Here is a 23,426-nt window from a genome sequence, read left to right on the forward strand (position 1 = left end):
CCACAGGTGGTGGTGGTGTGCACTCCCTGCCGGCCTCACAAATCACCCGTCCCTCCTGCTGCCAAACCGGGTCATTCCCCGGAGCCACAGGTGGTGTCCAAACAGTTTCCCTTTGCACTTCCAGGTCCAATCGGGCCGCACCCGGGCTTATTAGGCATACCATGCCTTTGGCCCTGGACAGAGTAAGGTTCAAACTCTCAATTTGTTACTGGCAGGGGCCGTGCTCTCCCGCCTCATACCCCCTAGTGCTTGCTATCTTGTAAGCTGCCTGGACGTCTCTCAACCTCTCCTCCTGCTCTCTTACTTGCTTGGCAAGGCGGGTGTTCTCTTCCCGTAACACCAGTTCACTGTTTTTAGCTTCGGTGACCTGACACCGAAAGTATTCCTGTCTGTTTCTGTGTTACTCTACTATCTGCATTGTTTCCTGATTTTGGGCGGTTAGTTCTGCCAATAATTTTTCCCCTGCTAGAGCCCTTGCGTGAGACAGTTGAGCTGATTCCCGCAGCTCTTCTGCCAGTGCCTCAAGGCGTTTGTCTAAAAGCCGGATCTGTCGCTGGGAGCATACCAAACAGATGGCTTTCTCCACTGATTTCTTGTGATTCTTGCTCTCAGTCCAATTGGCTGCAGGGTCCATTGGAAGCTCAGCGCGCAACAGACTGAGCACCCATTTCTTTCTTATATTTACTTTCTTGAACACATAAGAGGAAATCCTCTCTTCCATCTTAGTTCTCTCCTCAAAAACAGTGTCCACTGAGTCACATCCCTTTTGCCATGCTCCTGCCACGGTCGCCATTATCTGGCGGTGGTGGTGTGTGTCAGCTTCACCTCTGACTTATGAGCAATTCGAATCGCTCCTGTTACATCCGTGTATAATAAGAAACGGACTGCGGAGAACGGTACAACAGGTGTTTACTCAACGTGGTTCAAACTACAACTGAACTGTACAGATCACTACTCAGCATTATATACAGGTGTGGTCACTGCCGGTACTACAGTATACATGAGCTGTACAAAGTAGTTCCCCCCTTAAAGGTACATACATTACAATTCCTCCCCTTTTAGATTAACAGTACCATAACACTCATTTAACAATTAAATATCAAACTAATTACAATTAACACTTTTAACATGCAACATTAGCTGAAAATAGTCTATTTATAAATTCAGTCTTTGGGGAGGCTTCCTGATCCTTTCTGGATAGCGCCTTTCCCGAGTGTCTTGCTCTTGGTGCGGAGACGATTCTGGCCCCCTGTCGTCGGTTGGTTCATCAGCTTCCGATGCTACTGTTTCTGGGGTAGATGCGACCTGTACGTCGGGTTCATCACCAGGTATGTATGGGCGAGGCATGGGGTTGACTTGTTCCTGTGACTCTAGGATCTGGTCAGCATGGCGTCTCACGATGCTCTCCCCAACGTCCACTGTGTACATTAGTGGCCCCTGCCGTGTGCATATCGTTCCTGGCTGCCATTTTTCTGTACGGTAGTCGCGGGCCAAGACTGGTTGCCCTACATTGAAGCTCCTTGTTGGCTTCTCATGGATGTGCTGGAATTGCTTACTCTCAACATCTCTTCGTACGTTTGGTCTGAGCAATTCCAGGCGAGATCTTAACCTTCGGTTAAAGAACATCATGGCTGGGGCCTGGTTGGTGACTGCATGTGTTGCATTCCGGTAGGCGAACAGGAAATTGTCCACCTTGTGCTGCAGCGGAATGCTGTCATTGTACATAGCCTTTATTGCCTTCTTAAAGGTTTGTACGAACCTCTCAGCCAATCCATTTGTGTCTGGATGATACGGGGCGGATGTGTAATGCCTTACCCCATTCTTTTTCAAGAACCTCCGGAACTCTTCGGACACAAACTGTGGTCCGTTGTCGGAGCAAATCTGTTCTGGCAAGCCATTCCTGGCAAAAATGGTCCGTAGGACTGCAATAGTTTACTCCGTAGTGGTGGAGGACATTTAGATGACCGCAGGCCATTTCGAGTGCGCATCCACAGCTATTAAAAACATTGAGTCCATGAATGGACCAGCAAAATCAGTATGCACCCGTTGCCATGGAGATGAGGGCCACTCCCATGGGTGTAGAGGGGCCTGTGGTGGTGCATTTTGGACTTTCTGGCATCCTGAGCAGCTCTTGGTCAGGTCCTCGATTTGTTTATCGATTCCCGGCCACCACACATAAGCCCTGGCTAGGCTTTTAATTTTTACCCCTCCCAGATGACCCTCATGAACCTCATTGAGCACTCTATCCCTTAACTTGGGTGGAATTACCACTCGGGATCCACACATCAAGGTCCCCTGGCACATTGACAGCTGTTCTCTCCTTGTCGAGAATGCTGACAACAGTGAGTCGGCATGTGCTGGCCATCCCTTCACCGTCAAATCATATACCCGAGACAGTGTCGGGTCATTTCGGGTTTCCTTTTTGATACAAGCATTAGTCACCGGTAGGTATTCAACTCTAGTCGAATGGAATATTTCGACAGGATCCACTGCTGGTGCTTCCTCCGCAGTAGGCAGTGGCAGGCGTGATAGCCCATCAGCATTTCCATGCTGTTTCGTGCCCTTATATTCAATCTCATAGTGGTGCGCCCCTAGAAAAAGTGACCATCTTTGTAGTCGTTGCGCAGTCATCACCGTAACGCCCTTCTTCGGATTAAAAATGGAGACAAGAGGCTGGTGATCAGTCAGCAAGGTGAATTTCTGCCCGTGCAGATAGTGATTGAACCTTTTCACTCCCCACACTAGGCTGAGTGCCTCCCTGTCAATCTGGGTGTAGTTACGCTCGCCTGAGGTTAGTGATCGTGACGCAAAGGCTATTGGCCTCTCTGAGCCGTCCGAGAATTTGTGCGACAGCACAGCTCCAATGCCGTAGGGTGACGTATAACATGCCAACCGAATTGGTAATGCTGGGTTGTAATGGGCCAATACCTCTTTCGATGTGATTAGTGTTTTGCTCTTCTGGAAAGCTCGTCGACATTCGTCATTCCACTTCCATGGCACCCCAGTTTGCAATAGGGTGTTCAGTGGGTGTAGTATTGTCGACAAATTTGGCAAGAACTTATGGTAATAGTTTACCAGCCCGAGGAATGACCTCAGTTGTGACACATTTTCCGGTGCTGGAGCCTTGACTACTGCCTCAATCTTCTCTGGGGACTTATTTAACCCCTCTTTATCGATAACGTGGCCACAATACGAGATCTGTTTTCTAAAAAACTCGCATTTGGGGCAGTTAGCTCGGAGCCCATATTCCTGCAATCTAGTGAGCACCTGCTCCAGGTTGGCAAGGTGATCACTCTCATTTTCACCCATGACCAGGATGTCGTCCAAATAACACTGGGTCCCTGGGATCCCTTGCAGGACTTGTTCCATTGCCCTCTGCCAAATAGCCGGAGCTGATGTTACCCCGAATACCAGCCGGTTGTATTGGTAGAGACCTTTATAGGTGTTGATTGTGAGGTATTTCTTTGATGCTTCTTCTACCTCCATTTGAAGATACGCCTGGGCCAGGTCAACCTTAGTGAAGCGTTTCCCTCCAGATAGCGAGGCGAAAATATCTTCAATCCGCGGAAGTGGATATTGTACGGTGTGAAGGACCGGGTTCACTTTTACCTTAAAGTCCCCACAGATGCGAACCTTCCTTGGTTCCCCAGGCGTGCTGCTCAACGACTTTTTCATCACAGGGACGATGGGTGTAGCCCACTCGCTCCAGTCTACCTTGGACAGTACACCTGAACGTTCCAGACTCTCCAGCTCTGCTTCGACGGCTGGGCGGATCGCATAAGTCTGGCCTTAAAAAATTTGGGGCTTGTGTTTTCTTCAATTTTAATTGTTGCTTTCATGCAAGTGTTCCTTGCTGGAACACTTCTTTCGCGTCAGTTAGGATCTTTGACAGTCGCCCAGGTGTGACGTCGTCATCCTTTTTGTCAGCCACAGTCAGTGCCTGTATGGAATGCCAATCCAGTTGTATTTTCCGGATCCATTCACGTCCCAGTAATGGTGGTTCTCCATCTTGCAATACATACAGGTCTAGTTTTGGTGTTTCCTTACCGTTATATATAATGGTCACCCTTATTTTTCCTTTGGGGTAGACTTTTTGCCCCGTGTACGTCTTCAAAATAATTTTTGTGTCTCTCAAAGTTATGTGTGAGAATAGCCGCTCCTAGTCCCGTCGGTTTATGACTGTTAGAGCTGATCCTGTGTCCAATTCCATCTTTACCTGGACTCCTGCTATCTTGAGAGTGACCCAAATGCTTTGGTAATCCTCCGTTGTGATCACATTATGTAGTTTCAGACAACTCAGTTCCCTGCTTTTGGAGTCGTTATCACTCTTTTGTTTGTCTGAACTATTCTCTGTTATCTTATGTACCTTCTTGTACTTCCCTTTGGTCGGTTTCTTATTGCTGGTTTTCTTTCCTGACCTGCAGACTCGTGCTATGTGTCCTACTTTTCCACAGTGTCTGCACACTTTGTCTTTGAACCAGCAATCGTTCTGGTCATGTGTTCTTCTGCCGCAGCGATAGCACTTCTCTGTTCCATATGACATTTCGTTTGTGCTATATTCTTGCGGTCTCTGTTGTATCTCTGCAGCGCCCCGTGCTGCTGCTTCATATGATGCCGCAATGCTGAAAGCCTTTTCCAGCGTAAGGTCCTTTTCAGATAAAAGCCATTTCTGGGTTCCTTCACTTTGAAGCCCACACACAAACTTGTCCCTTAAGGTATCTGCCAGTCCCGCTCCAAACTGGCAGTGTTTCGATAGTTTGCGCAGTTCTGTTAAATAATCAGCATTGCTTTCATCCTTATGCTGGTTCCGTTTGTGAAACTTGAATCTTTCTGCTATCAGCAGCGGTGTGGGGTTTAAATGTTCCTTTAGTATCGTTACTATGTCTTCAAAACTCTTTTCCATTGGCTTCGTTGGGGTTACTAGATTTCGTAATAAACCATACATCTTTGCACCCTTTAAATTTAACAATACCGACGCTTTCTTGTCATCTAACACCTCATTTGCCTTGCAGTACACCTCCATTCGTTCGACATATGTTGTCCAATCTTTGACTTCATTGTCAAATGCGGTGATACTGCCACTCTTTGGCATTTTGGGTGTGGTTTAAAATGGCGTCTCCCAATGGCTTAAAATGGCATCTCCCGCGCTTTCCTTCCTCCCCCGCTGCTGCCGACACCACTCCCGGCGGTTCTCGTGGCAATGGCGGCACCCTGTAGGTTTTGCGCGCTTCTCTCTCCCTCTCTCCGATGCTGCTCGGCCCCTGAACACCGGCTGCACCCTATGCGCTCTGCCCTCTCTCTCTCTCCCCGTCGACGCTGCTCGGCCCTTTGCTGTGCCGCTCGGTCGGCTCTAGCCCGCCGCCGTCTGGGAAGGGTCTGCGCACTACCTGTTGCCAGCCCATTTCGCTGGACCACCTCGACTGGAAAGCCAAGCCTGGCTCTCGACAGCCTCCCCCGCAATTCTCGTGTCTCTGGCCTTGACCTCCTATCCACTGATCTCCAGGAACGACTCCCCGGGAGGTGATGCAGAGTTGCAGGTAGGTTCGAACCTGCCTCGTCGCCAATGTTACGTCCATGTATAATAAGAAACGGACTGCAGAGAACGGTACAACAGGTGTTTACTCAACGTGGTTCAAACTGCAACTGAACTGTACAGATTACTACTCAGCGTTATATACAGGTGTGGTCACTGCCGGTACTACAGTATACATGAGCTGTACAAAGTAGTTCCCTCCTTAAAGGTACATACATTACAGCTCGCACTCCCTTGGTTCTAGATCTTGGACTTATTTGGGGGTTGTGACAAAAGTGCAGCAGACAACTGGTTTTGGTGCAAGAAACTTTGATCTTTATTCAAGAGAGAAAATATAACACAACAATCTTAACACTCTAATAAAATGGGGAACACTTCGATACACATGAGGGAAATTACAGTAGAAAAATACCTCACCCCTCCCAATCCCACTTTACTAGCTAAGTTGGGCTCTAGAGGACATGGGATAATGCTCACCAAACGAATCCTTGACAGTTGAGCTGGTTTGAGGTTTCAGGGTTCGCTGAATGTGTTGGTTGGTGCCTGCCATACCCCAGACATGGTAGAGGACTTTGACTGCGTGTCTGGTCAGTCTTCGTGAGTCCGCTGATGCGGTAGGGTGCATATTGGTTTTATCGGGTGAGTACCCACTTTTTTTCTGTTAGAGATAGGGTTTAGAGTCTTTTGAAGTAAAAATCTTACCCAGGGGTAAGTCAAGAATAAATTGCAGAGTGGAAAACTTGTGAATCTTCGCTTTTCTCCCGAGTTGGTTTTCTTTGGTCGCGGTGGCCCAATATTACCCGATTGGTTGGTGGTAATATTCGGTTGGTTGTTTCGTAAGGCCCTTATTGCTGCGAGGTGTCTGATGGCCACTGGAACTGTTGCTCTGGTTTCTTCTTGTGTGTTGACCTGCTTCCAGAACTGTGATCTGCTTCGAACGCGATGAACTCCTGAGAACTGTAGAGCTTGTAAAGAACTTGTTGTAACTGTGTAACTGCTGAACTGAACTAACTTGAGAAAACAGGCCTTCAATTATACTAATTGGGGCCTCCTAATCTGCGCGCCAAATCAGTCCTGCTTTATTGTAAGATTTTGGCGGGCTCATTAATAGTAACTTGTTTATGAATGTGTGAAGTGGTTTCGAGATGGTTCCATGAGCTGTTGAGCTCTTACTTGATTGTAGCCATTGTGCCCAGGTTTCGTGTTTCCTGACTGGGCCTGAGATTTCTATGGAGTTGGGCGAGGTGATTTGTTTTATGCATGTTTTGGATGGGTCCTGTAATTTGGGTGGGGACTGCTCATCTGTGGGTCTATTGTTAGAATGTAAATTGTCTGATAGGGGCTGAGTGACATTAGACAGTACCCCAGACAGTTTGATTAACTCCAATACTCAAACTCTCTATTACAGAGGTTGATCCCATCTCCTGTTGCAGCCTTTTTCCTTTACAAGCCCAAATATGTTTTTTTAAATACCAAATCTTGGTTTTTGACCTTGAATCTCCCTCTGTTAGGCCCAATACATTTTATCACCCTGAAGTGGTTAGAAAAGAGTCCAAAGTCCTTTTCTTTAGGGTTTTTCTCTGAGTTTTGGGGATCTGTGAATTTTGAGAATCTTACCATGTTTTGCATGTGTGCATATGTTGCGAACCGGAGTCATGAGCCATGTTGGCAGCAGATAGTCCTAGTCGCCCAGTTTGCCATGGTGGCTGAATTTCAGATGGCACAGCAAAACTGCCGCAAAATGAAGGCATCATAGAAACATAGAAACATAGAAGATAGGAGCAGGAGTAGGCCATTTAGCCCCTCAAGCCTGCTCCGCCATTCAATGAGATCATGGCTGATCATGCAAGTTCAGTACCCGGTACCTGCTTTCTCCCCATACCCCTTGATCCCTTTAGCCTTAAGAAATATATCCAGCTCCTTCTTGAATATATTTAATGAATTGGCCTCTACTGCCTTCTGTGGTAGAGAATTCCACAGGTTCACCACTCTCTGAGTGAAGAAATTCCTCCTCATTTCTGTCCTAAAAGGCCTACCCCTTATCCTTAGACTGTGAACCCATGTTCTGTATTACCTGACTATCGGGAACATCCTCCCTGCATCGAGTCTGTCCAGTCCTGCCAGAATGTTATAAGTTTCAATGAGATCCCCTCTCATTCTTCTAAACTCCAGCGAGTACAAGCCCAATCGACCCAATCTCTCCTCATACGTCATTCCTGCCATCCCAGGTATCAGCCTGGTAAATCTTCGCTGAACTCCTTCCATGGCAAGAATATCCTTCCTCAGATAAGGCGACTAAAACTGCACACAATACTCAAGATGTGGTCTCACCAAGGCCCCGTACAACTGTAGCAAGACATCCTTGTTTCTGTACTCAAACCCTCTCGCTATGAAGGCCAGCATACCATTTGCCTTCTTAACCGCCTGCTGCACCTACATGCTTATCTTCAGCGACTGGTGCACAAGGACACCCAGGTCTCATTGCACTTCCCCTTCTCCCAATCTATTGCCATTCAGATAACAATCTGCCTTCCTGTTTTTGACACCAAAGTGGATAACCTCACATTTATCCACGTTATATTGCATCTGCCATGCTTCTGCCCAATCACCCAACCTGTCCAAATCATCCTGCAGTTTCTTGGCATCCTCCTCACAGCACACACGTCCACCCAGCTTTGTGTCATCTGCAAATTTGGAGATATTACATCTAGTTCCCTTGTCTAGATCATTAATATATATTGTGACTACTGCCAGTATACTGAGCATTGACCTGCATGATGCACTGTCTGTAGTCACACACCAGCTGTACGTTGAGGGAGTGAAATTCCTTTCAGTTCCGGTACATGGCAGAGTTTAAATAAGGCACATGTAAAGCAATGTGCATACAGTCAATGGCACCCTGCACCATTAGGAAGCCTGCAATCCTTGCAAACCCTCGTGCGCACTCCGACTGCTTCTCTCTGGCAAGAGGGAATGAAATGAGGTTGTCTTGATTTGAATAGAGAGCCGCAGTGACCTCCCTTATGCAACAGTGCACTACAAACTGTGAGATGTTGCTAATATCTCAAGCACCAGCCTGGAAGGAGCTAAACACATAAAAGTTAATCGTCACGGTTACCTTCACAGCCACTGGCAATGCGGTTCTTGCCCTGCTCTGAGGTTGGAGTTGTGGCTGCAGTATTTGGCAGATTTCAATGACGACCTCCTTAGTGAAGCACAGACATCTCAAACATTGGTCGTTGCTGAGATTCAGGGAGGAGAATTGCTCTCTGAACATCCTGGGCGGATATGGCCTCCTGCTGAGACCCCTTCTCCCCCTCCTCCTCCTCCCTCTTCCAGCAGCTTCTCCTGCTCTGCGTGACCTCTGCTCATTCTCCCAGTTATGCTCGATGTCCAAGAGGAAGGCCTACTAGTGCACCCATATCTAGGAGCAATTGGTTTCTGCAGAAGCCTTGAAGTCAGCAAAAACATTTTCAGCACCTGCTATACCTCTCCCTGTAGACTTTTCAAACTTGAAACAGCTATGGAAAGCATCAAAAATGTGTAGAATTGCAGCCAGAAGAAATAAACCAGCAACTAACCTGTAAGTAGTTGATGATCCCTTTAAATAGCGCTGGCGAGAGGTTCCTCTTGCTTATTCAGCTGTGTGAGGTTACGAGAGGTCACTAGATGGAGCATGGAGCTCGAAAATAGCAATGCTGGTGTCAGATCAGCATTGCATGCTGAATGACGTCATAATCTGCCTGCTCTGCATGCTTCTGGTGAATGTTAAGTGCGCGCGCTAACCCCTTTATTAAGATGGCGTCCAGCGTGCTTTGCATCAGAAGTGTACCGCAGATGCCATTTTGGAACCCAAAGGGCACTCATTGGGCTGGATTTTGCCAGTGTGAGTGGGCTGGGGCGTGTCAGATGGAAATCGTGTCAGGAGCCCAACTCCTAAGTGAAGTGTTGAATAAGTGGGATTTTCCTCAAATTGGGCAATTGATTTCCGGTGTGTGGGAACCCCTGGCCCAATTAGTCTTTTCATACAGAAAGTCACCTCCGATGACGTCATCAATGCTGCTGGATTTAAGGCCTGCAAGCAGCCTTGATTCCTCTGGAGACTGCAAACGCTTTGCAAATTGTATGAAGGTGTTGATTTCCCGACAATGTCCACGATCAAGCAAAAGTGTGCACCTCGGTTTGATGAGCCCTTCCTCCAAGCACTGGTGCACGGAGCCAGATGTAATAAGGAGGTGCTGTTCCCTTCCTCAGGGAGAAAAATGCCACCCCAGCAGACAAAAGCTGTGTGGCTGCAAGTGGCCGAGGAGGTGAACACCATTTCAATGCGCCGCAGAACCTGGCTGCAATGCAGGAAGAGGTTTCATGAACTTCTCCGCACAGGAAAAGTGAGTATGACTTTCCCATCACCCTCAATCTGATCCCCATCAGCTCTCCTCACCAGCACTCTGCTTTGCCAACCTCTTCCTCTACATCCCACTTGACACTTACATCCCTGTACCCTTACCCATTCCCTCTCTCTCTATGGTCACATTCACTTACCTATACGACCATGCAGCCCTCACACTCCCTATCACTGTGATGCAATGACAACAACAACTTACAACACACAGGGAGGGTCCTTTGTATCCTTCTAAGCATCTATGCTATGGATTCTCTAATTCTCTACACTCACTCCTTCATTCTCACTCAAACTCCACTTGTGTCCTTCATTGCAGGAAAAGAAGAGTCCACAATAAGAGGGAAAGAGCAAGGACAGGAGGAGGGCCACCCTCACTAACCCAGCTCACCACCTTGGAGGAGGCGGCCCTGGAAATCGCTGGGATCGAGGACGATACCCATGTGGGGGATGGACAGACGGGCGCATCACAGCAAGCTGGTGACAGAATAGTTTGGCATCTCTCTCATTGACATTGCATGAGTCACTAATAATGAATTTGATGCTCTAACAGATTAACATATGATCATCTGCACTATTCAATGTGCATGTAACCTTGACCTCACATCTCTAACTCTCCCCCATAGGACCATCGAAAGCCCCCGTCCCCACTGTCCAGGAGGAACAGCCTGAGCTTCCAGATTCCTGAGAGGAAGCTGCAACCTCTAAGGGCGCAGTGTCAGCAGAACTTAGCACCAGCGCAGACACTCACACCTCGATGGGACCTTCGCGAGATAGAGTAGTGTTGGCACCTGGTGTATCACAGCTCACAAGTGAGCATCAGCAGATGGTGGAGACAGGGTCAGTAGTGGAGAGTCCTTGTCAGAGGGCGCAGGACTTTGCCAGCTCGGCTCAGCTGCATGTCGACCCTGTGCCTCCAGGTCCATCCAGAAGGAGAGCGGTGCTGGAACTCCAGGAGCAGGTGCAGGAGTCTCTGACAGGTTTTGTCTCCAGGGTCGCTGTGATTGTGGAATGAATGGAGGAGTCCATCGCTAAAATGAGCAGAGCCTTTGTGGAGGCATTGGCGCATGAACACATCACCGCGGAAAGGATGGCAACCTCTGTGGAAAGGATGGCAACCTCCGTGGTAAGGCTGGCTACCGTAGAGGAGAGGGTGGCTATGGTAGAGGAGAGGATGGCTATGGCCATGGAGGAGCTAAGTCGCCAGGGTATGGAAAGCATGGTCATTGTTCAGAATAGAATGGCATCTCTTGAAGAGCAATGGTCAGCTATTGAGCAGAAAAACCAGACCTTCATGGAAGTCCTCTGGAGTAGGGCTTCCAGTGCAGAAACGGGTCCTCATGGCCTCCCTGAAGTGCAGCAAGGTGCTGTCAAGCCACTTGCTAGCTCTGAAGTTGGCCTGACCCATGAGAGGGATGTTGGTGGCATACAACAAGGAAGTGGGGGCTCCTCTCCAAGCGCTCAAATGACCATGCCACTGCAGAGCCCTCGGTCAGAGCCCCACCAGAGTCCTCACCCAACTGAGATCAGCGTCTCAACCCCTGACAGCCACAGCAGCAGCAGACTGTTGCTGAGCCCTCACAGGTTTGCAACTCCAGAGGATGGCCACCAAAGGCGTCAAGACAGGAGCAGCAAGAAAGTGAGCAAGGGGCCTCCACATATGCTGAAGCCACAGGAAAGCACCACGTAGGAGCACGCGTAAGAGGAAGATTATGCACAATTAGTTACAAGGGTAGTCACTTGGGTGCTGTGAAGTTTTGTATTTCGACCAGCCATCGTTGTCATTGTTTTATAAACAGATTTGATGGCAAACGTGAAGTTGTGGTCTGTGTCATTTCACAAAATGGACTTTCACATTGAGGGCTTAGGGCACCTTGCGATTGTCAGAATGGTTGTCAGATTGATAGGAATCCACAGGTTCTTCTACATTGTCGATGCTCTGGTAAGAAGGTGCGAGGAAAAAGTGTTTGATTTTGCAGGCTAACCAAATCTGGCCAAGATGAGTGCGTCCCTTGCATCCCAGGCAGCAATGTTGTCGCGCACTGACGCCTTCTGACCTGAGCAACTTCAGGTGGGTGACTAGCAGCTTGACGCTCCTGTTGATGCTCCTGCTGATGGTGCTGCTGTTGTTCATGGTTCTGCTGCTGCCGCGGCTGGTCTTCGTCCGAATCTAATGTCCAGGAGGAAAGGAATTAAATGGTCGCCATGCTTCTGGTATATGCTTCAGTTGGTTTCCCAGGGGGTCACACTGGAGATGGGTGCCAGGCTCCAAACTTCCACAGCAATGAGTAGGCCTGCTAAAAGTTCGCCCAGACCTGAGACAACAAAGTTCTGCCACCTGCAAATGATCATCAGTGAAAACTCCTTTGTAATGGTGGAGCTGCAGCTGTTAGTAAGCAATCCAATTGTAAGGCCGCCAGGATTACCTGGCGTGTTCCAGAGGAGACATGTAGGATGGGGGAAATGTCTAAAAATCGGAAAGGCCTCTCAAAATGGGATAATAGAGGCAATTAAGTGGTTGTTAAGGGCCTTAAGGGCATATCCCACCCGCCATTTTTTGCAATTTTACCACCTCACACGCCTCCAAACCCGCCTCCTCGTGCTTGGCAAAATCGAGTCCATTGTGTCCAAAAATGGGCACTACTGAGCCTCAACCCCCATTCACAAACCCCAATCTTTCCCGGCAGCCACAGACCCCGGCTGCTGGCTTCTACTGCTGGCTTTCCCACCTGGCAGCCAGCCAATCTCTCAATCCGGCCGGCTGCCAGGCAGGAAATGGAGTAAAAAAAAATAATGATGAGTTCCTGCCATTAAATTCAGCAGAACCTTCACTTTCCCAGGATTTCTGGGTTGTCCTCTTCCCCCGACAAACACACTCCATCTCTCCCTCCCTGCCTCCCTGTAAATATCATGGCCAATGATTCCCAAAAAAGGATATCACTGAACTGTGCATAATCCTGAGCTGGAAAACACTTCCAAAACAGTGATGGCTCTGTTGGTGGCTGTGAAGGTAACAGCTGGTTTGAACTTTTATGCCACTAGATCTTTCCAAGCAACAGCAGGGGCTATCTGCCAAAATAATCGCGACCTGCAGAGCACAATTGCATTAAGCAGGTTACAAATGCCTCTTTGCTCAGGCTACTCAATTCATTTATTTCCCCATGGAAAATATACAGTAACAATGAATGGACGGCAAATTACAAGCCATTATTAATGGCTTGCATGTGGCCATAGAGGTTCCTACCACCAATGATGTCATCTCTATGAACAGAAGGGAGTTCCACTCCATGAAGGTGCAGCTAGGCTGGGAGCATAGGCACAGAATTATTCACCTGAATGCCTGCTACCCTTGCAATAGCTATGATTCATTCATTTTATAGTAACACATGGTACTACCATTGTTTCATCACCAGGAGGTAGTGATGGATGATTGCTGGGGGATCAAGGCTATACACTATCGCATTTGACCCCAAGATGAGCTTCTGACAATATATCCACGCCATTACTAAGATGGCCTACTTCCACCTGAATAACTTTGCCTGACTCCGCCCTGCCTCAGCTCATCTGCTGCTGAAATCCTTGTTCATGCCTTTGTTACCACTGGACTTGACTATTCCAACGCACTCCTGGCTGGCTTCTCATCTGCCACACTCCATGAACTTAAGCTCTTTCCAAACTCTGCTGCCCGTAACCTAACTTGCACCAAGAGCCATTTACCCATCACCCCTGTGCTCACTGACCTACATTGGCTGCTGGTTGAACAATGCATCAATATTAAAATTCTCATCTTTGCTTGCAAGTCCCACTATGGCCTCACCCCTCCCTATCTCTGTAATCTCCTCCAGCCCTACAACCCTCCAAGATATCTGCGCTCCTTCAATTCTGGCCTCTTGCGCATTCCCAATTTTAATCGTTCCACAATTGGCGCCTTCAGCTGCCAAGGCTCTAAGCTCTGGAATTCTGTCCCTGAACCTCTCCGACTTGTAGGGGGTTTTCTTCCAGGGGCTTATTGTAGGTCAGCCAGTTATGTTTTCCTGAGCTGCCCTGCCCGCTGTGCGGTTGCGAATCGCTTCCCCTTCCTGATTCTGAGCTCAGGACTTATCGAGTGGTAACAAGGACAAACGAACAGACCAGTGGATTGGTGCAAGGAAAACCAATGTTTATTAATTAGAAAAGCTAACACTACAAGAAAAATAGTATTATACAGAAGATAAAAGAATTCGCTATGGCTGCAATACAGTTTTACACTTAACGGGAGAAGAAACGGACACAACGAGGGAAAAATTCTAAAATCACAATTTTGTAATATCCCTTTAACTCCCACCCTTACACCTAGCTAGGTTGCCTTGTGATGGCCAGAAAGATAATGCTCACTGGTGAAACAGATGAAAAGGCCTGGCCCTTGTGCCCCGCTGCTGCCGTCGAAATGTGCTTGCGATGCTTTCTAGATGGTTTTCCTTCTTGGTTGCTAGCAGACAAACAGGACACTGGGCCGAGGCGAAGAGAGAGAGAGAGAGGTGCTGGGCCGCCCCAGTTATATCCTCTCGGCAATGGGTCATTATCGCGCCTCATCAGTCCGTTCCATTGTCCGATTTGGGCTCGAAAACGTAAGACAAGAGGACCTTGATTTTGGCCCATTTACGTTGATGGCACCGATCAGTACCACAACTGCCTTTCCATTGTTTTCTGAATGTCCTTAATTGTTCTGAATGTTCCTCCATTGTTCTGAATGTTCCTCAATCAACTGGGACTATCTCCGCCCGAACTTAGATTGTGTAGGCAAACAATTGATAACCTGCCTCAGGGCGTGAATACAACTGAGCTTGTCTCACTGCATTGTTCAAATTAAACATGCAGTCTGTGAAGCTATCAGAAAATCCATATGGATGCCGCAGGCCCTTTGGCCATGTGTCTGACCGCAGCCATTTTGAGAGGCCCTGGATTTTTAAAACACAGTCACTCCAAGGTTTCTTTAATAACTCCAATTAATCTTCGGGGGGGGAACATATGAAATTTTGCGAATCCCTTCAGTCCCCCCTGTGGATACTTAAACTTGCTTGAAGTGCCCATTCAAGGTGAGCAAAATTTCTGACCGCCGCAAACAACCCTCCCCTTTATTACCTATCCCCAATCCCTCGACACATACATTCCCTTACTTGGAGAGAGCCCCAGTGTACGGCAGGCATTTGGATAGAAAACAAGGTTGAATTACAACAATCCCAGCATGGAGGGGTCCAAATACCCCTGCACCACTTGGGATGAAACAGTATTTCACATACTATGCATTCTTTATTAAAATAATGAAACAGGCTGCCATCACTCACAAGTGATGCATCACAGAACTCACACGGGTGTTCCGTCTACCCGAGCATACTGGTCCTTCCATACCCTTTGTGTTCTAACTACCACCTCGGGACTCCTTTTCCTACACTGGACGCAAACCAGGTAGAGGACGATCCCGAGCTGACAGATTACTAGTATGTGCGATGCCAGACGAATCCAGGAGGGGACCTCTATATTCTCAAAGATGTCCCACCAGGGTGGGGTCGTAATACTGAGAATATCGGCCCCTATCTGGACAGTCTTCTGTTCCAGCGTGTAAAAGTGTTTTTGGGAAACCACTACTGCTTTTAATAGTTTAACGAGGTGTTCTGGGAGAGGGGGGATCTGGTAGCCGAAGTGGGCTACATACTTTTGGAGGTTGGTGAAATTTTCTTTCACAGTGAGGTGAACAGTGGATGGTTCAGGGATGGGGACAATTCGTGACTGTGCCACTTGAACTTCTGCCTCGGGTTTAAAGCAGAAACTGCTGTCACTCACCGCGCACCAGCTGTGCTGACCGTGCTGGTAGTGGGACGCTGCTGTGGTGACGCAGTATGACCCACCTCCTATATACGCCACCTGGGGGGGGACATGGCCTTGTGCCATGGCTTCCATGGTGCAGTTTATAGGCTTCGCGTCAGCAGCTCTGAACCCGCACTGTGGATTTGAATAGGCGTTCAAGTGCTGGGGACACAGGATTATGTGTGATCCCCGGCTACAGCACCCCGAGAGGTCAGTACCCATCATAGCATGCTCCCACTTTATGACGTAGGGTGGGACTGCTGTAAAACGAATGTGTGCACCCCCCTGAATGACTCCAATGTTCTCCACCCTGTATACCGGCGCAGGTCAGGCCGTCCCGCCCATGACTGGCATCCTTACAACTATCCCTATGATGGTGTGGTTGGAACGCCCACAGTCCACTGGGACTGGGTAGGCCTCAGAAGCTAGGCGGAGCTGGCACAGACTTTCTCAAAAGGGTAGAGGGCTGCGAGGTGCTTGTTGCTGATCCAGGATGGGACCAAACCTTGTTTTAGATCCTCCAGATTATTGCGGCCCTCGCCTAGCAACCATGCCCCGTACAAAACGCACACCTCGTTTTGCGCCGCCTGGTCTGACGCATTCCGATCCTCCCTAATGAGCGCATTCACCATCTTTGCATGCTTCTCCAGCTCCGCTATGATCTCCTTTAAATGGAGAGTCATGGCCTGGTCTTCGTGCAGTTCTGAACCCACCACCTTATTCTCATCAGTCAAAACCTTCTTTAACTGGGCCTTTAAACCGTTGATCTGCGACTGCAATTCAATGTCATCTAAACTATTAATGACCGAAGACCCCGTATTAAAACCCGTTAACACACCGTTAACACTACCCCTCTTTTGTCTCCCCACCCAGTCCCCAGCCTCGCGGCTATGCGTATATAATTTAGTCTTAGCGACCTCCGAAAAATCGAATTCATAAAACCTTTGAAACGTTTCTTTTAACAGGGCTTGATATAGTTTGGCCGTCTCTGCAGGGCACCACACGGGCAAGTGCACCTCTGTGCTCTGTGAGATTTAAAATCACCGAGGCCATCGCGTAATGCACCCCTTGATACAGCACCTGGTCTGTGGGTATCAGCACCAGGCCGTTCCCTGGTCCCTTGGTGGTGGTGGGGCATCCCTCTGCTACAGTCTGTGACATCGGGGCCTTGGACAGGGGCTGTCGGGGACGGGTCACTAATTCAGTGGCATTAACCGAGATGGGGAGTATGGGATCGCGCATGCGTCCAGGCGCGATTCCCAATCCATCCCCTTCCCGTTATCTTGCCACTGGCTGCGGAAAATGATGGAAATGCCTGTGGGGCAGACCTTCTCTGAACCCCACATACAGACATAGATCCCCTGATCCGGTTCCCACCATTTGTCCCAGCACACACTTAACCCTCCCTGGGTCCCTGTGATGGTCCTGTGGGTGTTATTCCCTAACCTCTCCCACTCTACCCTGGGGTTCCCCATATCCTTACTTAGTTTTCTAAGCCACCACCACCTATCCAGGGGAATGTTGCCTTTACATGACAAACATATTCCTTTTCCCACGGTGACGCTAATCCTTGGGGTGACAATTCGTATCCTCGGGCACTGGAGGGAGGTCTCCCCATATGAAAAACCGGTCTGGCTCGAGTACTGGGTCGAATTTGACCCCAGCCATCCGGGCCAGCTCCCCTCGTGAGTGTACAAGGCGATTTCATCTGCCTCGCGTAGGCCACTCCCATCGTGGGCTAGGGGCGCCGTTTTTCCGGAGCATCCGAAGATGTGGTGGTCCTTGGTGTCACCCCTTCTCACGAGGCTCAGCCCAGACAGGGCGAGCAGGATCACGCCTCCGAACATTCCCTTTTAATTCCCTGTAAAAGATAAAGAACATCTAGCCGGGCTCCCTGTAGGCTTCCTGGCTCGGGTGAAGTGTGAACGGGTCCCTCGACCTCGGCTCACGTAGACAACACTGGAACGGTTCCATCTTAAAATTACACTACGGTTCCACACCTTATAATTAACCTAAACATCCTAACTTAAAACTACAAACTTAACTGCTAAAGTTATATACATCCGCCGCCCGTTTCCGAGCGGCCAGCTCAAATTCTGTCAGGACTGCTGCAGGCTGCTCCCTGCGGCATGGCTGTACTGACCTTTACTTCCGGCCCCTCACAGCCCGCGACTGCTGGCTGAGGACCTTTGTCTTTCGACTTAACTTTAACACGGGTGGTAGCCCCTTTAAACTGGGGAGCCGGCGACCATGTCTTCCTAGGCTGGGGTGTCCGAGGGGACCTCCTAGGAAGTGCTATTGGTGGGGCTACCCTGGTGAGCGGACCCTTGCTGTGGGTCACAGTCCTCGCTGGCTGGGGGCTTTTCCCCTGTGGCTCCTCCCTTCCCAAGTCTGAGCTGGGGACAAGCAACCCCTCGCTGCCTGCTGCCGGTGGCTGGGAGTTTTCCTCTGCAGGTTCAAAACCTGGGTCGGGGGCGGGGCTACCTGCCTCGGGCTCCTCCTCCTCCCCATCTGAGTCCCAGAAGAGAGGGGGAGTGGTTTGGACAGGGGCCTGGGTGACTCCTCCCCTGACACATGCGACTGCGCCTGCATGTGCTGCCTGTGAGCTGGGACCTGCTGGGAGCTGAGGATTTCTAACCTCAGGTTGGATACCAGCTGCCTGCTTTTTTGCCTCCGTTCTAAACAGCTTACATTGGTTTATATGAAACCATTTCGTCCGCCGGGGCAATTTTACGGCGTAAACCATGGGGCTGGCTTTATCTACTATGCTATAGGATCCCATGTACAGGGACTCCAAATTCCCTACTCGGGCGTAGTTCCTCACCATTACCTGGTCCCCTATCTCCCACTGATGACTTTTGTTAGGCTCGAGCAGCAATCGGTTATTCCGATGCTGCTTCCTCATACTACCTGCTGCCTGTTCGTAAATCTGCTTCAGGCGCTCGAGGAGTGTTCGGGCGAATTTATCCCGGTTTACCTCCCGAAGCTGCCCTTCAGTAAGAACTGGGGCTAAGACATGGGTGGGGGTTCTCATGACCCTACCGGTCATGAGCTCGTGCGGGGAATACCCCGTACTCTTTGACTGACTGGCCCGGATCCCCATGAGGACTAGAGGCAGGACCTCTGCCCATTTTTGGGGCGAGTCCACTGTCTCCTTCCTCAGCCTTTCTTTGACGGTGCGGTTCATGCGTTCCACAATCCCTGAGGACTGTGGATTGTGGGCTACGTGCCACTTCCCCTGAATGCCGAGCAGCATAAGGGTATTCTGCATGACCCGGCCGGTGAAGTGACTTCCCTGGTCGGACTCCACAAACGGGGGTAGCCCCCACTGCGAGAACACCTCCCGTACCAAGATCCTTGCAGTCCCTAATGCTGTGGCTTTTCTACAGGGGAAGGCCTCGACCCACTTGGAAAACACGTCCACCAGGACGAGGCAGTATTTGTAGCCTCCCTGGGTGGTGGGCAGGGGCCCGATGTAGTCGATCTGGATCGACTGCCATGGTCCCTCTACCCTCCTAACGTGTCCCATGGGCACCTTCCTTCTGTGGGGGTCGGGGTTATTTGCAGCGCACACAAGACAGCTAGCGCAGAACTCGCGGACATCTTCCCGGAGTCCTGGCCACCATCCCGCCTGTTCTACCCGCTGCCAGGTGGCCTCAGGCCCGGGGTGTCCTGCTCCCAGCCCTTCATGGGCCAGTTGAAGGAACTCCCTCCGGTGCTGCTGGGGTACTGCCCACTGTCCTTCCTTGAACAGCATGCCTTCTCTTATGGAGAGGGCTGCCATGCCATAAGGGCCTTCTATCCTCCTACCCTCGCTCACTGCGCTAGTGACGGTTTTCAGGACAGGGTCCTGGGCTTGGACCGTTTTAAGATCCGGGGCTAATGCTACCCCTAACTTCCTCTGGGTCCCACCCCTGCCTCTAACTGCCGCCACGGGCCCGGACCCATAGGGGTCCCAGAAAATGCCGGTGCGGGCACCCTCCTTGGCCAGCGTGTCGGCTTGCTGGTTGCCCTGGCTGCGGGGTTCTGTGGAGGAGTGGGCCTTCACTTTGTGGATGAAGACCTCGCCTTCCTCCCCCACGACTGCCAGGATTTTCTCCAGCAGGGGTTTTACTGTTAAGGGCCTCCCGTCGGCGGAGGTATATCCGCGATGGGACCAGATGGCCAGGTATTCCGTGCACGAGTTGCAAGTGAACATACTGTCCGAGCAAATCGTGCATGGGGTGGGAAAGATTTCGGGGTGGGTAACCACGTACACCACCGCGGACAGTTCAGCCTGCTGGGCGCTCATGGTGCTGGGGAGCTTGATCGCCAAGGCAATGTTAGCCGATGGGTCATAGACTCCACATCCCGTGAGACATTCACCAGTGGATACCATGCTGGAACCGTCTACATAGATCTCACGGCCTGTGGGATGTATCCCGGCCCGTAGACCAATGTTCACCTCCCATACCCCTTCTATGGAACACTGATGGGCTGTTCCGGGATATACCATGTTAGCCGCGAGCTTCGACTCGCAAAGGCCCCTCACCCTCAGATCCATCTGGGAAAGGAGGAGGGTCCAGCGTGCAATGCGGGCACTGCTGACTGTCCCATCTTTAATCCTCCCGTCCAGAAGCATCTGGGTGGGCATGTGATGCGTGAGGAGGGTGATAGGAGAGGTGCCTATGAAGATCAAGGATCGTTTCACAGCCCAATACGTGGCCAAAAGGTGCCGCTCGCAAATTGAGTAGCTCCTTTCCACGTCAGTGAGTGCTCTGGAGGAGTAGACCACGGGTCTTAGCCTGCCGTGCCGCTCCTGGAGCAGCACAGCACTGAGATTATCCCCGCTGGCCGCTACCTCCAGAAAGAACTCTCTCCCTCCATCTATCGCTCCCAGGGCTGGTGCGGTCTGCAGGTCCCTCTTGAGCTGGACAAATGCTGCCTGGCACCCCTCATCCCAAGACCACTCCACTCCCTTGTGTAGGAGTCGGAGCAGAGGGGCTGCCGTGGCTGCATAATCCTCAATAAAATCCCTGCAGTACCCGGTTAGCCCTAAGAACGACCTCACACCCCTCACAGTACTGGGGACTGGTAGCTCTTGGACCGCTTCCCTCCTAGCCCTGTCTATGGCTCGTTCTCCTGCGCGGACGGTCAGGCCCAGGAATTTAACTTCCCGCTGGCCGATCTGCACCTTCTTTGGGTTGACCTTAAACCCTTTACTCTGGAGCAGCTCCAGCAATTTGGCCAGTAGCGGGCCATGCTCTCCGACTGAGTCGGTAAACAAGAGCAGGTCGTCTACATACTGCACCAATTGGGTGGGCTGGCTAAATTCCTTTAAACTACTCGCCATGCACTGGTGAAAGATGCTGGGGCTGTTATGAAAGCCTTGCGGCAAGCAGTTCCAAGTATACTGTTGCCCTTTAAAAGTAAAGGCGAACTTATACTGGTCTTCCCTCCTTAAGGGGATCGACCAAAACCCATTCGAAATATCCAGCACCGTGAACGTAGTCGCGGATGCTGGAATGCTTCCGATGAGGTCGGCGACTGCTGCCACCGTGGGGGCACACGCGGGGATATTGCTGTTGAGCACCCGATAGTCCACCGTGGCTCTCCATGAATTGTCCGGTTTCTTGACCGGCCAAAGCGGAGAATTAACATGGGTGGCTATGGGCCTCAACACTCCCTGCTGCACCAACGAGGATATGGCCATCTCCATATCGGGCTCTGCTTCTCTAGGAAAGTTATACTGCTTCTGTGGCCGGGCCATGGGGTCCCCGCCTACCCTGACCTCAAACCCAGTGACCCTCCCACAGTCGTGTTTGTGTGTGGCGAACGCAGCTAGGTGAGCCTGCATGAATGCTTTAAATTCCTCCGGGACACCCTCCACCATGAGCCCAAGGTCGTAACCTCCTTTCGGCTTCACAGTACACAGGGTTCCCTTCCCTTCTTTTCCTGGGGTAACTACCACGCCATTCTCCTCACCCGTGTCGGCTCCCCAAAGGCAATGATTTCGGAGATCCACGAGGATCCCGTGGCCCACGATGAAGTCAGCCCCGAGGATCCCCTTTCCTCCCTCTGCTTCCCACCTCACCAGGACACACGTCCACTTGGTTTGGAGTGGGCCCAGGCGGATTGAGAGCGGCTTGGAGAATGCTCCCGCCTGTTCCTTACCGGTGAACCCCGATAGAATGTATGGAACTCCGCTAGACAGAGGTGAGGTGGTGGGGTTAGCTGCATGGATCACGGTGCATGATGCCCCCGTATCCAGCAAATAAGTCCCTTTAACCTTCTCTACCTCCATCTGCACGAGCGGTCTCTTCCATCCATCATACCGGAGAGCACACAGGTAGACAGGCTGTGCGGGCTCTAGTCATTGCGGGGCTTCGTCAGAGGGGGTTGAGGGAGCTACCACACCGGTAGTGGCTGCTATTTTTCCCTGGCTGGCCATAAAAGATCGCATGGCCTCAAAAAATGACTCCATGGCAGCGGGGGTAATTCCTGTCTCTGCCTCCCCCGTCGCTGCCTTTTGGGCTGGGGCGGGGGGATTCTTTCCCTTGGTGTCCTTCCAGGGGTTTTTACAATCTTTGCGCCAGTGGCCGTCCTTCCCGCACCCATAGCAGTTTAACTTAGCCTGGGCGGGACGATTCCCTTCCTGGTGCCATTCCCTTTTATGCTGGGCCCCTGGTTTAACCTCGTGGACTTTCCCCTTGGGTTGGGGCGTCTCGATACCCCTGATATTTCTAAACGCTACTGTGAGCTGGCGGATCACCGTTTCTTCGGTGGTCTGGGGGCCTCGGGGGTCAAACCAGGCCGCAGCTTGAGTTCGAATTTGGGGCAGGCAGTTTGTCGTGAGACAGCGGAGCCAATGGGCCAATTGATCTCTGTTCAGGGATGCCTGCACTGGCATTCCCGGGCATGCGCTCCGGTAGACTGGCCACAGCCTGTCTGCAAACGCCTGTGGGGACTCCCCGGGGAGCTGTACCGTTTTTTCCACCCGGGCGAACGGACTCCCATCATTTAGTCCCATGGCCTCCAATATCTCATCCCTTAACTCCTCGTAATCCTTCTGCCCCTTTTTGCACTCATCTGATAAGGTTTGGAGGAGGTCACTACCCAGAGAAAACAGCAGCATTTTTGTTTGTTCTGTTTCATCGCAGTCATTAACGCACGCTGCCTGCTCCATCTCACGGAAGTGTAGAGAGGGGTCTCCCTTCACTGTAAGCTTAGGGATATGGCTAACCATGGCCCTGAGCTGTTGGGTGCCATGCGGCACTACAAACTGGTTCTGCATGGCCCCAAGGTCCTCGCCATCGGCGGGCGGGCCATACCTCCGTTGTCGGAGGGGGTACACTGGTCCCGGTCCCGGTCTCTCTACCAGGGCTTGCTCGGTCTCCCCTAATGCTTCATCCTCCACCCCCCCTTGCTGCCAGACCTCCTGAAAGCTCAGGGCTATGGGTGGTGGCCGTGAAACCTCTGGTTCCCTAACCAGTGTCGTTCTGGGAGCTGCCTGTGGGACTTCCCTGCTTGGGTTGCCGGTAAAATCCGACTGGCCTGTCTTCGCGCTAATGAGGCATACCATGCCCTTCACCCTCGCTAAAGCCATGCTCAAGCTTTCTATTTCTTGCCTGCAGGGGCCATGATCTGCCTCCTCAAACCCCCGAGCGCAGG

Source organism: Somniosus microcephalus, chromosome 7 (genome assembly GCF_052327205.1).
Source record: "Somniosus microcephalus isolate GS21.2 chromosome 7, FLI_Smic_1.0, whole genome shotgun sequence".
NCBI classification, from domain to species: Eukaryota; Metazoa; Chordata; class Chondrichthyes; order Squaliformes; family Somniosidae; genus Somniosus; species Somniosus microcephalus.